Source organism: Podarcis erhardii (assembly GCF_964252035.2).
Source record: "Podarcis erhardii genome assembly, chromosome: 5".
Classification (NCBI taxonomy): Eukaryota; Metazoa; Chordata; class Lepidosauria; order Squamata; family Lacertidae; genus Podarcis; species Podarcis erhardii.
Window position 1 is genome coordinate 97554434 of NC_138509.1, and position 14055 is coordinate 97568488.

Genomic DNA, 14055 nt, shown 5'->3' on the forward strand with positions numbered 1-14055 from the left:
TAATTTTAATTATTTTCTTAATGTTTTAGATAGTTGCTTTTAACTTTTTGTTGTTGTTACTGATACATTGATTGGATGATTCTTTCTGTAAACCATATAATGCTATATAAATTTTATCAATCAGTCTATTAAAATAATGCATGGGCTCAAAGTCATGAAGTACAAGAGTTAGGCCCTCTGAGACAACTTCTGCAAAGTTCAAATATACAAAAGATAAACACGGAACTGGTAACAAAATATTGGCGATAAAAATCTTAGCTGTTGCTGTGGTCCCATTTGCAGCCTGCAGTGGGGGAGAGAGAGAGAAAAGGCACTTGATCCCAACTGAATCCTAAACATATTTGCTAATTAATTCTCATTCAGTAATTTCGCCACGGACCTCCTTTTGAAGACCTTTTATTGGAGAATGGTGCCTTTCACAATGTCCTGGGGAGGCAGAAATTCAATCTGCAGTGAATGGGCACCAGCTAATCTCCCAATGTATACATTTGAGCTTGGAAATTTAAAAGACAAAAGAGAGTCCTGTAAGATTGATTTGCCAGGGGGAGAAACCAGGAAACAGAGATTGCCCCTTAGGAAAGCAGGACACCTGGGAAATATATGCATAGGGCTCTGCCGGGAAACACCATGAATTAATTACCACCAGCTTAAGCACTTAGTAATTTAAGAGTGATTGCATGCAGTCCATAACATTCTTTGCTCATATCAAGCCGAGAAGGCAATATTTTTTTTAAAAAAAATATTGGTTTTTCACAAAAATTTAAACAAACAAATGTTGTTTAGTCGTGTCTGACTCTTCGTGACCCCCTGGACCAGAGCACACCAGGCACTCCTGTCTTCCACTGCCTCCTGCAGTTTGGTCAAACTCATGCTGGTAGCTTCAAGAACACTGTCCCACCATCTCGTCCTCTGTCGTCCCCTTCTCTTTGTGCCCTCCATCTTTCCCAACATCAGGGTCTTTTCCAGGGAGTCCTCTCTTCTCCTGAGGTGGCCAAAGTCTTGGAGCCTCAGCTTCAGGATCTGTCCTTCCAGTGAGCACTCAGGGCTGATTTCCTTCAGAATGGAGAGGTTGGATCTTCTTGCAGTCCATGGGACTCTCAAGAGTCTCCTCCAGCACCATAATTCAAAAGCATCCATTCTTCGGCAATCAGCCTTCTTTATGGTCCAGCTCTCACTTCCATACATCACTACTGGGAAAACCATGGCTTTAACTATACGGACCTTTGTTGGTAAGGTGATGTCTCTGCAAACAAATACACACATATAAACAAACAAACATAGATCATAGTCTTTATAAACCTCGATTTAATTAACATAGTTTAGTGACTTCCTCGTATCCCCCTGGTTGGATTTCAATATATATCATTTTAACGGTTTTCCAAATAAGTGTTCTTATAAAATTAACTTTATCTTTATCTTTCTTCCCAATTCCATATGAAACATATTAATCCATCACATAATACATATTGTAGTCCTAAGCCTGTCCGGTATTTGCAAGGTTTTTCCAACTAATTTAACTTAACATATTTAACTAAATAGTCATTAAATTTCTTCCATTCTTCCTGGAACTCCTCCTCCTTCTGGTCGCGGACTCTTCCGGTCAGGTCAGCTAGCTCCGAAAAATCCATCATTTTCATCTGCCATTCTTCCACTGTTGGTATTTCCTGGATCTTCCAGTTCTTAGCTAGTAAAATTCGAGCAGCAGTTGTGGCATACAAAAATAATTTAACATCTTTCTTGGGCAATTTCAAACCTGTTATTCCAAGAAGAAAGGCCTCTGGTTTCTTTATAAATGTATATTTCAACATTTTTTTTCAATTTATTATAAATCTTTTCCCAGAAGTCCTTCACCTTGGGGGGCATTTTTTTTTAAACAAGATGATTAAAAGGGTGCTCTCTAGCAGGCTAATAGTGAAGGGACACCGCTCAGTGGGTGCTGCAGCTGCTCTGCATGTGTTGTTGTTGTTTAGTCGTATCCGACTCTTCTTGACCCCCTGGACCAGAGCACGCCAGGCACTCCTGTCTTCCACTGCCTCCCGCAGTTTGGTCAGACTCATGTTTGTAGCTCAGAGAACACTGCCCCACCATCTTGTCCTCTGTCGCCCCCTTCTCCTTGTGCCCTCCATCTTTCCCAGCATCAGGGTCTTCTCCAGGGAGTCTTCTCTTCTCAGGAGGTGGCCAAAGTATTGGAGCCTCAGTTTCAGGATCTGTCCTTCCAGTGAGCACTCAGGGCTGATTTCCTTCAGAATGGAGAGGTTTGATCTTCTTGCACTCCGCGGGACTCTCAAGAGTCTCCTCCAGCACCAGAATTCACAAGCACCCATTCTTCGGCGATCAGCCTTCTTTATGGTCCAGCTCTCACTTCCATACATCACTACTGGGAAAACCATGGCTTTAATTATACGGACCTTTGTTGGCAAGGTGATGTCTCTGCTCTGTATGTAGAAGGTCCCAGATTCCCAACCCTGCATGGAGCTGAACCTGAGACTTTCTACACTCAAGGCAGCTGCTCTGCCTTCCTCAGGTTCAGGAAGGGCCAGAGCTCAGTGGGTGAGCAAAGGGGCGAAGACAAATTCGAGGAGGACTTGTCAAACATGTTCAGCAACGTCTGCCATCTGGAATCCGCATAGAATCGTAGAATTTTATAGTTGGAAGGTACCCCCAGAGTCATCTAGTCTAACCCCCTGAAAGGCAGGAACCTGAGAGGGAGAGGAGAGGCTCCGCCACAACTTCTGTTTTACAACCAAGAGTTAGCATAAAGCAGAAAAGTTCCGAAAAAGGCATGCAGCCAGCTGCAAACCCCAGGAAGCTTAACCATCACTGTAATGGCAGTGAAATAAAAAATGTAAGGTCTTATATATATATAATAAATGTTCATAAATGTACCAACCAAGCGCGTACATAGATGTGTGGACCACATGTCTGGAGCAGCATGTCTGGACCGCCCTGAAACCATTTTGACTCCCAGACTGACCAAATGTTTTCTCTGCAAGGAGGGAGGGGGTGAGGGAACCTCCCCATTGTTTCAGGAATTGGGAAATCACCATCTCAAAGAAATGGCCAGACTACCAGGAAAGGCAATCAGATAAGGCATTATCAGATAACCTGGCAGACAGGAAAAACTACATTCAAATTTCTGTTGTAGACCACCTTTTCTGTGCTGTAGGTATGATGTTTGTGGGGGGTGGTCTTGGGTTACATCCCTTCTGTGATGTATGTATGATGTATGGTGGGGTGGTCTGGAGCTCCAGGGCAGGGAATTTAAAATGTCTATATAAGGGCAGGCACACCTTGGTTCTGGGTTCCTCCTCCTTTCCTGCATGTGAGGGGAGCACCCTGTTGCAACAGTTCAATAAAGATCAGGCTTACGAGCTGCTTTGCTTCTCAATATTCTCTGGTTGGCCTCTGTTATTTTCTCCTACTGATGGAGAACCTACAATGGACTCTACAAGGGCTCTTGTGTACCCCAGAAGGGAATAAGGGCAGATTTTGTTTATTACTTTTTTTTTTTTTTATATTATTATTTTTTTATTCATTTTTCATACACATACAAAAGAAAAAACAAACAAAACACAAGACAAAAGCTTTCAATCATATATACATATATACATGATATTCGAGTTTCTACATTTCTTCTCATTTTGGACTTCCTTCAGCGATGTTGGCATTCATTCATATTTTAATCTTAGAATCACATCCCATCTTTTCATATTGTCATTCGTACCTCCTTTTTTACATTATTTCAGTTGAACAATACTTGTTAACTCTTTACAAAGCCTCTTTAAATGCCACTAACGTTGTATTAACTAAACATTTATTCTCCAGATAACTTACGAATTTACCCCAGTCTTCAATAAAGTTTTGATCTTTTAAATATCTAACTTTCCCTGTTAGTTTATCCAACTCAGCATATTCTGTTAATTTTATTCTCCACTCTGCCACCGTTGGCATTTCTTCCTGTTTCCATCTCTGAGCAAGCACGGTTCTAGCCGCCGTGACCGCGTACAGAAAAATTTTAAAATCCTTTTTCCTAATATCTTTTCCCAGGATACAGAGTAAGAAGGCCTCTGGTTTTTTAACAAAAGTATAACCTAACATCTTTTTCAGTTCGTTATACACTTCCTCCCAGAAACTTTTAACTTTCTTACATTCCCACCATAGATGGTAAAATGTACCTTCCTTCTGTTTGCATTTCCAGCACTTGTTGTCTGCCCCATACATCTTTGCCAATTTTACGGGTGTCAGATACCACCTGTACTGCATCTTCATCACATTTTCCCTGAGCAACATACAGGCTGTGAATTTTATATTCACTTTCCAGAGTTTTTCCCAGTCTTCCATTTGAATGTTATACCCCAAATCCCTCGCCCACTGTACCATCACTGACTTCACCTCCTCATCCTTAGTGTGCCACTCCAAAAGTATTTTGTACATTTTTGAGAGGTTTTTCTGTTCACTGTTTATAATCTCTTTTTGAAATATTGACTCTTTTTCTTCATAACCCCTCTCCTTCACCTCTACTTTAAACATCTCATTTATCTGAAAATAATGGAGCCACCCCTGTGTAAGCGATTTAACCTGTTCGTATGGTTTAATTTTCCACTTCCCACCTTCATTTATAACCATTTCTCCATATTTCCCCCATTTTTCTTCCATATTGACTTTCTTAACACCCATTAACTCCTGGGGAGAAAGCCAGTGTGGTATTCTTGGTTCTAATATATCCTTATATCTATCCCAAACCTCTATTAGTGGGCCCTTAAAAATATGACTGGTAAACCCTTTATGCACCCTTTTCTTGTCCTTCCATAGGTACGCATGCCACCCAAATTTGTTGTTGTACCCCTCGAGATCCAATAACTCTCTATTTTCCAGCCTAACCCAGTCTTTCACCCAACATAAACATGTCGCCTCATAGTAAAATCTCATGTCGGGTAGAGCGAAGCCCCCTCTCTCTATAGCATCCGTCAACAACTTAAATTTAATTCTGGGCTTCTTCCCTTCCCAGACATATCTAGAGATGGCTTTTTGCCATTCTTTAAAAATTTTTGTTCCTTTTAATATGGGTAGGGTTTGAAACAGAAATAACAACTTGGGTAGCAGCATCATTTTGACCATCGATATTCTCCCCCAAAATGATAATTTCAGTCTGGACCAGACCTCTAGATCTTTTTTGATTTTATTCCAAGTCGGGACGTAATTATTTTGATATAAGTCTATATTTTTGTTAGTAATCCAGATTCCTAAATACTTTACCTTTTTAACGATTTCTATTCCAGTTTGTTGTTGCACTGATTCAATCTTGTCCTGATCCAAGTTTTTAACAATCAATTTTGTATTGGTCTTAATCAGTTTAAATCCTGCCAGTTTCCCGAATTTCTCCGTTTCGTCCAGAATTGCCCTTATACTTTCTATAGGTTCTTCCACCGTAAAAACCACATCATCTGCATAAGCCTTGACTTTATACTCATTTGATCCTAACATTATCCCTTTAATTTGTTTATTTTGCCTTATCGCATTCAACAGCACTTCCAGGACCACTATAAAGAGCAGCGGTGAGAGCGGACAGCCCTGCCTCGTTCCCTTACCGATTTTTATGTCCTCAGTGGTAACTCCATTAATTATCAATCTTGCCTTCTGCTCCGTGTAAATTGCTTCTATACCATTTAAGAACTCCTGTCCCACCTCCATTACTTCCAAATTCTTAAGCATGAAGTCCCAAATCACATTATCAAAAGCTTTCTCCGCGTCTATGAAGATTAAGCTAGCTAGTTTGTCAATTCTATCTGATAAATATTCAATAAGATTTATTATAGATCTTGTATTATTTCTTATTAACCTACCCGGGAGAAAGCCCGTCTGATCTTCATGTATCTTTTTTAATAATATCTTTTTTAGTCTTTTGGCTAAGATACTCGCAAAGATCTTATAATCCGTGTTTAATAAGGAAATGGGTCTGTAGTTCTTAATTTGAGTTAGGTCCGAATCTTGTTTTGGGATGATTGTTATGAAGGCCTCTTTCCACGAAGCGGGCATGTCTCTTTCTTTAAGAATGTTGTTCATTACTTCGGTTAGTGGTGTTAACAGCGTACCTTTCATTTCCTTATAATAACTCGATGTAAACCCGTCTGGACCCGGTGCCTTCCCTCTTTTTAATTCTTTTATCACCTCTTCTATCTCTATACTGCTAATTGGGGCATTCAACTGATCTTTTTCCTCTGGTGAGATCTTCTTCGTCACCTTATTTTTTAAGTATTTTTCTATCTTTTTCTTATTGTTCCTTTCTTTGTTTCTGTAGAGCTGTTCATAAAAGTCCACAAACCCTTTTCTAATTTTTTTCGGGTCAGTTGTTTCTTCTCCATTTATTACTATTTTATTGATTGTATTTTGCTCCTTCCTCTTTTTGACTTGCCACGCAAGCCACTTACCAGATTTATTGGCAAATTCAAAGTTTTTTTGTCTTAACCATTTAATATTCCACTCGACCTCCTTATTTATTATAGTTGCAACTTGTGTTTGGAGGGACTTTATTTCCTGTAGTATCTTTTCATTGTTCGGCTTTTTAATCAGTTTCTGCTCATTATCTGTAATCTGTCTCAAGATCTCTTCTAACCTCTTTTCTCTGTTCTTTTTTTTCACGACATTTTGCTGGATAAAGAGACCCCTCATTACAGCCTTACTTGCATCCCATACCGTGCTTGTTTTCACCCCCTTATCGAGATTATCCAGAAAGTATTCCCCTAGTCTTTTCCGAATTTTTTCCACAAATTTTTGGTCATCCCATAAATTATCATTTAATCTCCATCTAAAGATTCGTCCTTCCACTCCTTTCATCTCCATTTCAATTGGGTTATGATCCGATAAAACTTTAGCTTGAATTTCGACTTTTTTCACTCTTGGAGACAGTTCGTTCGAAATCCATATTTGGTCTAATCGTGAAAAAGACTGGTTCGGTTCTGAGTGGTATGTGAATTGTTTCTCTAAGGGATGTTTCAGTCTCCATATATCGATAAGGTTACAGTTCTTAGTCAGTGTAAAAAATGTCTTAGGTAATTTGCCGTCTCTATTATTTGAGTTTCTTAGTCGATCCATTTCGTTTGAGACCACGTCATTTAGGTCTCCCATTAATATGATTTTTTGGTCCATATAGTCAAATAGCTTTTCTTCCAATAAGCTAAAAAATTCTGTCTTATTCCCATTGGGGGCATAAATCCCCACTATTATCAGAACTTCGCCTTGCCAGTTTATTCTTACCGCTATTATTCTTCCTTCCTCGTCCTTAAATAATTGGTGTGCCTCAATTTTGTTTTTTATGTATAGAACAACTCCCCTTTTTTTCTCCTTATCCGAGGAGATGAATTCGTTCCCTAACCTCTTATTAATCAGGATTTTCCTATGTTTCTTTGCCACGTGCGTTTCTTGTAAGCATTTTGTTTATTACAGCAGGAAATCACATAACTGATTCATAGAGTCAAGTACATGATATTCCCTGTTACTGTGTGTACCAGATGATCTGCACAACAGGACAGCTGCCTGACAACAATTATTACTATTATTATTATTTAGTGAAATTATATACTGCCCTATTCCTGCAGGTCTCAGGATCAGACCTCCAAGTGTCCCTATTTTCCAGGGACAGTCCCGGATTTACAGAAGCCGTCTTGATTTCTGAACTGATCCCAGAATGTCCTGCTTTTCCTCAGGACAGCCTTATTTTCTTCTGAGAAATATTGGGGGTTACGCAGTTATGCAACCCTGGAGCCAAAGAGATAAGTGACTCTGCAACCTTTAGAAGACACCTGAAGGCAGCTGATATAAGCAAAGCATTTCCTTCCACCTTGTAGAGAAATATTTGAGGTGACTGAGAGAGTCAAAATGGCTTTAGGACTTTTCCTATGGGTTTCAGACATGTGGTTTATATATTTATGTACGTGTTTGCTTGGTACATTTATGAACATTTATTATATACCTAAGACCTTAAAATTCTTATAACACAGCCCTGTATATGGAAGTTTTTTAAAAAAATATTTAATATTTTAGTATGTTTTTATTTACATTGGAGGCTGCCCAGAGTGTCTAGGGCAACCCAGCCAGATGGATGGGGAATAAATAATAAAATTATGATGATTATTATGGAATAGGACATCCCTATTTTCCCCGGAGAAATGTTGGAGGGTATGCAATATTCTTAAACAGCAGCCTTTTAGGGCATCTTCTTCTTCATCTGCCCTTCATCCCAAGGTCCCCAGGAAGGGTGACAACAATTTGAAATGCAACATAAAAACAGATTAAAGCAAATTACTATCTACCCAAAAGTGGACAGAGAAACGTTTTTCTCCCTCTCTCATAGCACTAGAACTTGGTGGACATTCCACAAAGATGAATGTTGGAAAATCCAGGACAGATTAAAGAAAGGGGTTCTTTACGCCGTTAAGTAGCTAAACTATGGAACTCCCTGCTTTCTGGTCTGGTCCTGAGCAGGATGGCTCCTGAAAAGAAAGGTGGTGAAAAGAAGATCAGCCATCAATGAGGTGGTACGGCCTCCTCAGTGGCTTTCTGCAGCGTGAGGTCTGGCTTGGCGAGGAGACGCCGTTGCAGATGGATGTCCCGGACCCCGCAGACGATTCGATCCATCAGGGCATCGTCTAAGTCTCGGAACTCGCAGTGCATTGCAGCCTGTCGCAGGGCGGTGGTGTATTTGTTGATTGACTCCCCCTCTGCCTGGTTCCGGTGGTAGAATGCATGGCGGGCAGCAGTCTTGGACGGTTTTGCATAGTGGTTGCAGAGCTTCTCTTGGATCGTGTCCCACAGTGTTGCCTGGACTGCTTCAGGCGCAACCAATGCTCGGGCCGTCTCAAACACCTCAGGCCCACAGAGGCTGAGGAATAGGCCCCGCTTCCGCTCCTTTGATACTCCTGTCAGCTCGTTGGCTTGGAGGTAGCAGTTGAACCGAGCAAGGTAGGAGTCCCATGATTCAGAGGCTGGCGCAAACGGCGGTAGAGGCACAAGTGAAGCCATGATTCCTATGCCGGTGTGAAGGGCGATTGATGGAACACAGTGCTCTAGCCAGAACAGTCAGCTCTGAATTGGTTCTGCTTCGTGATTTCGCTCAGTGTTTCAGCTCTGTGATTCAGCTCAGAGGGTGGCCACATCTGGCTGTGCTCTGATGTCCATCGATCCCATCCTCGTTGCCAGTGTTAAGTTGTGGGTGAACATATCAGACGACACAGCGATTCTTCAAACAGCTCTTGTTTATTCACAGGCCAGGCCAGAACTGAACTGAAGGGTTCAGCCAGCCTGCTTATATAGAGCTCCAGTACAATGTAACTGTAACAATTTTCTAAAACTATCCAATCACTGAACGTCACTTTCGACCCCTTATTTGCATAACTATCTACTGTATCCCCCTGCTGGCCCAGGGTGAGAACTTCAGTACATAACAGTGGTTACTCGGGAATATACTATAAACATTCACAAACGGATCCGTGGCATGGGTTCCTCGTGCTCTCAAGGAGATCCATAAATTTGCAATGAGGGAGATGGGGACTCCTGATGTACGCATTGACACCTGCTTGAACAAGGCTGTCTGGGCAAAAGGAGTAAGGAATGTTCCTTACCGTATCCCTGTGCGTTTAGCCAGAAACCGCAATGAAGATGAGGATTCGCCTAATAAACTGTATACACTGGTCACATATGTGCCAGTTACCACTTTCAAAAGACTACAGACTGTTAATGTGGATGAAAACTAATCTTTCATTACAATAAAAATGTTATGACATTAAAAAAAACTTTAAAACTGTGGAACTCCCTGCCACAGGAGGAAGTGATGGCCAACTTGGATGGCTTTAAAAAGAGGATTAGACAGATTTGTGGAGGAGGAAAGGACTATCCCTGGTTTCTAGTCTGGAGGGCTTTGCTCTGGTCCACGGTTGGAGGCAGCGATTCTTCTGAATCTCAGTTGCTGAAAACCACAGGAGCGAAGAGTTGCACTTGTGTTTGAATCCTGCTTGCTGGTTTCCCACAGGGACCTGGTTGGCAACTGTGAGAACAGGATCCCAGACTTGATGGACCACTGGCGAGGTCCGGTTAGCTTTGGTGGTATATTAGGTTTATTTGTCTACTTCAGCCATGCCTGTTGATTTCAATGGCACCTGGAACCTTGTCAGCAATGACAACTTTGAAGGCTACATGGTGGCTTTAGGTATCGATTTTGCCACTCACAAGATAGCCAAAATGCTGAAGCCTCAAAAAGTCTTCAAACAAGATGGGGACCCATTTTCCATCAGCACAACCAGCACTTTCCGCAGCTATTTAGTCGAGTTCAGGATTGGAGAGGAGTTTGAAGAAGACAACAAAGGCTTGGACAATAGAAAATGCAAGAGTGTGGTTAACTGGGACGGCGACAAGATTGTTTGTGTCCAGACTGGAGAGAAGAAGAACAGAGGCTGGACCCACTGGATTGAAGGAGATGACCTGTACCTGGAACTCCGATGAGAAGACCAAGTAAGCAAGCAGGTTTTCAAACGAGTGTGAAGTTGGTTCCTGCGATATCCCCCAAATGACAACAGTGCAAAGAACCACGTACAGGAGCATTTATGCGTAGCGGCACTTCAGACATGGAGTGATAACTGAAAAGACAGCTTTACAGGTCAAACCTTCTTCCTCCATCCCTGGTGCTCTTTTTGTAAAAGCATTCCAACCTGATCCTTGGAACAAACGTAACTGTTTAACTGCACTTACCACGTAACTTCATTATTAACAACAACAACAACAATAATAACATCTAGACCAGAGCAGCATGTTCATTGATATGCCTCGGAATGGCCGACTTCAACCTAAAATTCGTGGACTTCCATCCAATCCTTACACGATGAAGAGAAGCAGAGCTTGGAATGGCTGGGTCTCTTGCCGCTGCGGGTGGGGGGACGGGAGTTCTGCTCAGACTGGAGATGGCTATCCCTGCTACAGGAAGAAAGGGCATCGTTTTCTGGCCTGGCAAGGAAAACGAAAAGTCAAAGAACGGTGAATGCTTGTAACTGAAAACGATTATCATGCAAGAATTATTGCCTCCTGCATTTCCTGTAACAGAGAGGCATTTTGCATCGCAGGCTCTTATTCTTACATTCTTACTATCGCAAGAAAAACATAGTTCCTCAAAAATATAAATCGGAGGACTCTCAGCACCGCGCCGCTCCCTGTCCCCCGTTCCGTAGCCTTTAAAAAGGCTCCTTTGTGGGTCGGGGGGGCGCTAATGGTGCCCACCGAGTCACCACGTCCACAGGAATCCACACCTGTGGTTTTTAAGGGTCCCCGCGTCGCCGGCGCGGCAGAACCCGATCCCTACTGAGCCGATTCCCTCCGGAGATCAGAGGGAATCCGCCATTAGATGTTGGCGCTAACCCGGAAGTCAAGTTTTCACAACTGGGTCGGGTGGTAGACAAATTAAATAAATACATAAATCACCAAAAAAAAAAAAATATCGGATTTTATTAGCCAAAAAATTGAAAACACAAGAATTACCAACGGTAGAAGAATGGCAGATTAAGATGATGGAGTTTATGGAGCTGGCTGATCTCACCGGGAGAATCCGCGGCCAGAAAGAAGAGGAACACCAAGAAGACTGGGAGAAATTTAAAGACTACTTGAATAAATATTGTAATATTAAAGATATGTAATCACTTGAAAGAAACAGCCAGGCCTAGGATAAAAATGGAATTAAATTTATAAATAAGAAAATGTACAATAAGGAAAGTTATGTAAAATGATTAGCACTGTGACATGGTCTTTTGAAACACTGATATTGGAAACTGCTATATATAATTACTAAGAAATTCAGATGGAAGAGATTTGAGGAAGCCAAATAATATGTTTATGAAGATGGATTTTGATTAATTACCAGTAATTAAGTGATAGTCAAGTGATGATCTGTTGTATTGTATGTTTCATATTCTTTTTTTCTGTTTCATTCTTTTTCCTTTATTATTGTCAACTTTTTCTTTTTTCGTTATGTTTTATGTATGAAAAATAATAAATATTATTGTAATATATATATATATATATATATATATATATATATATATATATATCTCAAGAGTCAAGGCCAAGGCAAATTCTTACGAAGAAAACTGCACAGTGAAGGAGCCAGACACACGTCCTGGGGAAGAGAGTCCCCCAGATTAGCCAAGCTCCTGTCGGTGGTGGAACTGCCAAGTCCGCTGCCACCTCTGCTGATCTACAAGAAGGTCTGTAGGGAAGGGCCTGTGCCTGGGACAGGTATGCGGAATGTACTGGGTTCGATTCTCAACATGGCCAGTTCATACGCCCAAGAAGCAGGTGCTCAGTCTAAGATCTCTTCAAAGCATTCATATAGCCGTGCTCATGCTAATCCTCTTAACTTATTGCATTTCTCTTATTTCCACTGACCCGTAGCACAAGCATGCTTTGCATTCGTAAGGTCTCAGTTTTAATCCTTAGCGTCATCAGTAAAGAATCTGAGGGAGTCCTTTGCGTTTCTTCCTGGAGAGCCACTTCCACGCAGAACAGACAATACTGGCTTATGTGCAGTGGTGGCCTCGCAGCAAAGGGCAGCTTTCTGTACTCACAGCCAGGAAAATGTATTTGCTGCTGGACCTCATGGAAAGGAACTCTGCCCACGCTCAGAGAAACTAAGCTCAAGGTGCCAAATTTTGTGTGAATGAAAGATGGCAACCGTGTTTGGTTATGCTTTCCAGATCCTCACCAATTCCCACCCACTGAAAAGCTTCCTGCAAAAATTATTATGAGCAGAAATTTAAAACACGGCATGCAATAGTAAAAAGTCAGATTCTTAAGAGATGGGGAGAAAGGGGTATAAAGCAGATTATATCTATCTATCTATCTATCTATCTATCTATCTATCTATCTATCTATCTATCTCTATCATCTATCTATCTATCTATCTATCTATCTATCTATCTATCTAATCTATCTGTGTGTGTGTGTGAGAGAGAGAGAGAGAGAGAGAGAGAGAGAGAGAGAGAGAGTGTATCCTCCAGATGTTGTTGGACTCCAACTCCCTCCAGCCCTGGGCATTCTGGCCAATGGATGATAGGAGCTGGAGTCCAACAACATCTGGACTGCCACAGCTTCCCTGCTTGTCTTAGTTGTAAAAAGGTAAAGGTAAATGTACCCAGCATCTTAAAAAGCAGAGACATCACCTTGCCAACAAAGGTCCGTATAGTAAAAGCTATGGTTTTCCCAGTAGTGATGTATGGAAGTGAGAGCTGGACCATCAAGAAGGCTGATCGCCAAAGAATGGATGCTTTTGAATTCTGGTGCTGGAGGAGACTCTTGAGAGTCCCATGGACTGCAAGAAGATCCAACCTCTCCATTCTGAAGGAAATCAGCCCTGAGTGCTCACTGGAAGGACAGATCCTCAAGCTGAGGCTCCAAGACTTTGGCCACCTCATGAGAAGAGAAGACTCCCTGGAAAAGACCCTGATGTTGGGAAAGAGGAAGGGCACAAGGAGAAGGGGGCGACAGAGGACGAGATGGTTGGACAGTGTTCTCGAAGCTACCAGCATGAGTTTGACCAAACTGCGGGAGGCAGTGGAAGACAGAAGTGCCTGGCATGCTCTGGTCCAGGGGGTCACGAAGAGTCGGACACGACTAAACGACTAAACAACAACAAAAGGTATCCCTGACAGTTAAGTCCAGTTGCGGCGCTCATCTCACTTTACAAACTGAGAGAGCCGGCGTTTGTCCACTTCCACAGACAGTTTTTTCTGGGTCATGTGGCCAGCATGACTAAGCCGCTTCTGGTGAACCAGAGCGGCGCACAGAAACGCCGTTTACCTTCCCACCGGAGCGGTACCTATTTATCTACTTGCACTTTGACGTGCTTTGGAACTGCTAGGTTGGCAAGAGATGGGACAAAGCAACAGGAGCTCACCCCATTGCAGGGATTCGAGCCGTAGACCTTCAGATCGGCAAACCACAGCGCCACACCTAAGCTATTCAGAGTGTGCTGTTAAAAAAAGCAACAACAAATGTGACCAATGCAGCCGACAATTAAAC

The 14055-nt window shown here is 42.0% G+C and overlaps 1 pseudogene across 1 annotated transcript; it reads left to right on the forward strand.

Moving 5' to 3' along the window:
- Positions 1-10091: 10091 nt before the first annotated feature.
- On the forward strand, positions 10092-10703 carry LOC309341884 (retinoid-binding protein 7 pseudogene; annotated as a pseudogene). Its single transcript has one exon. The product of its transcript is annotated as a retinoid-binding protein 7 pseudogene (transcript).
- Positions 10704-14055: the final 3352 nt, after the last annotated feature.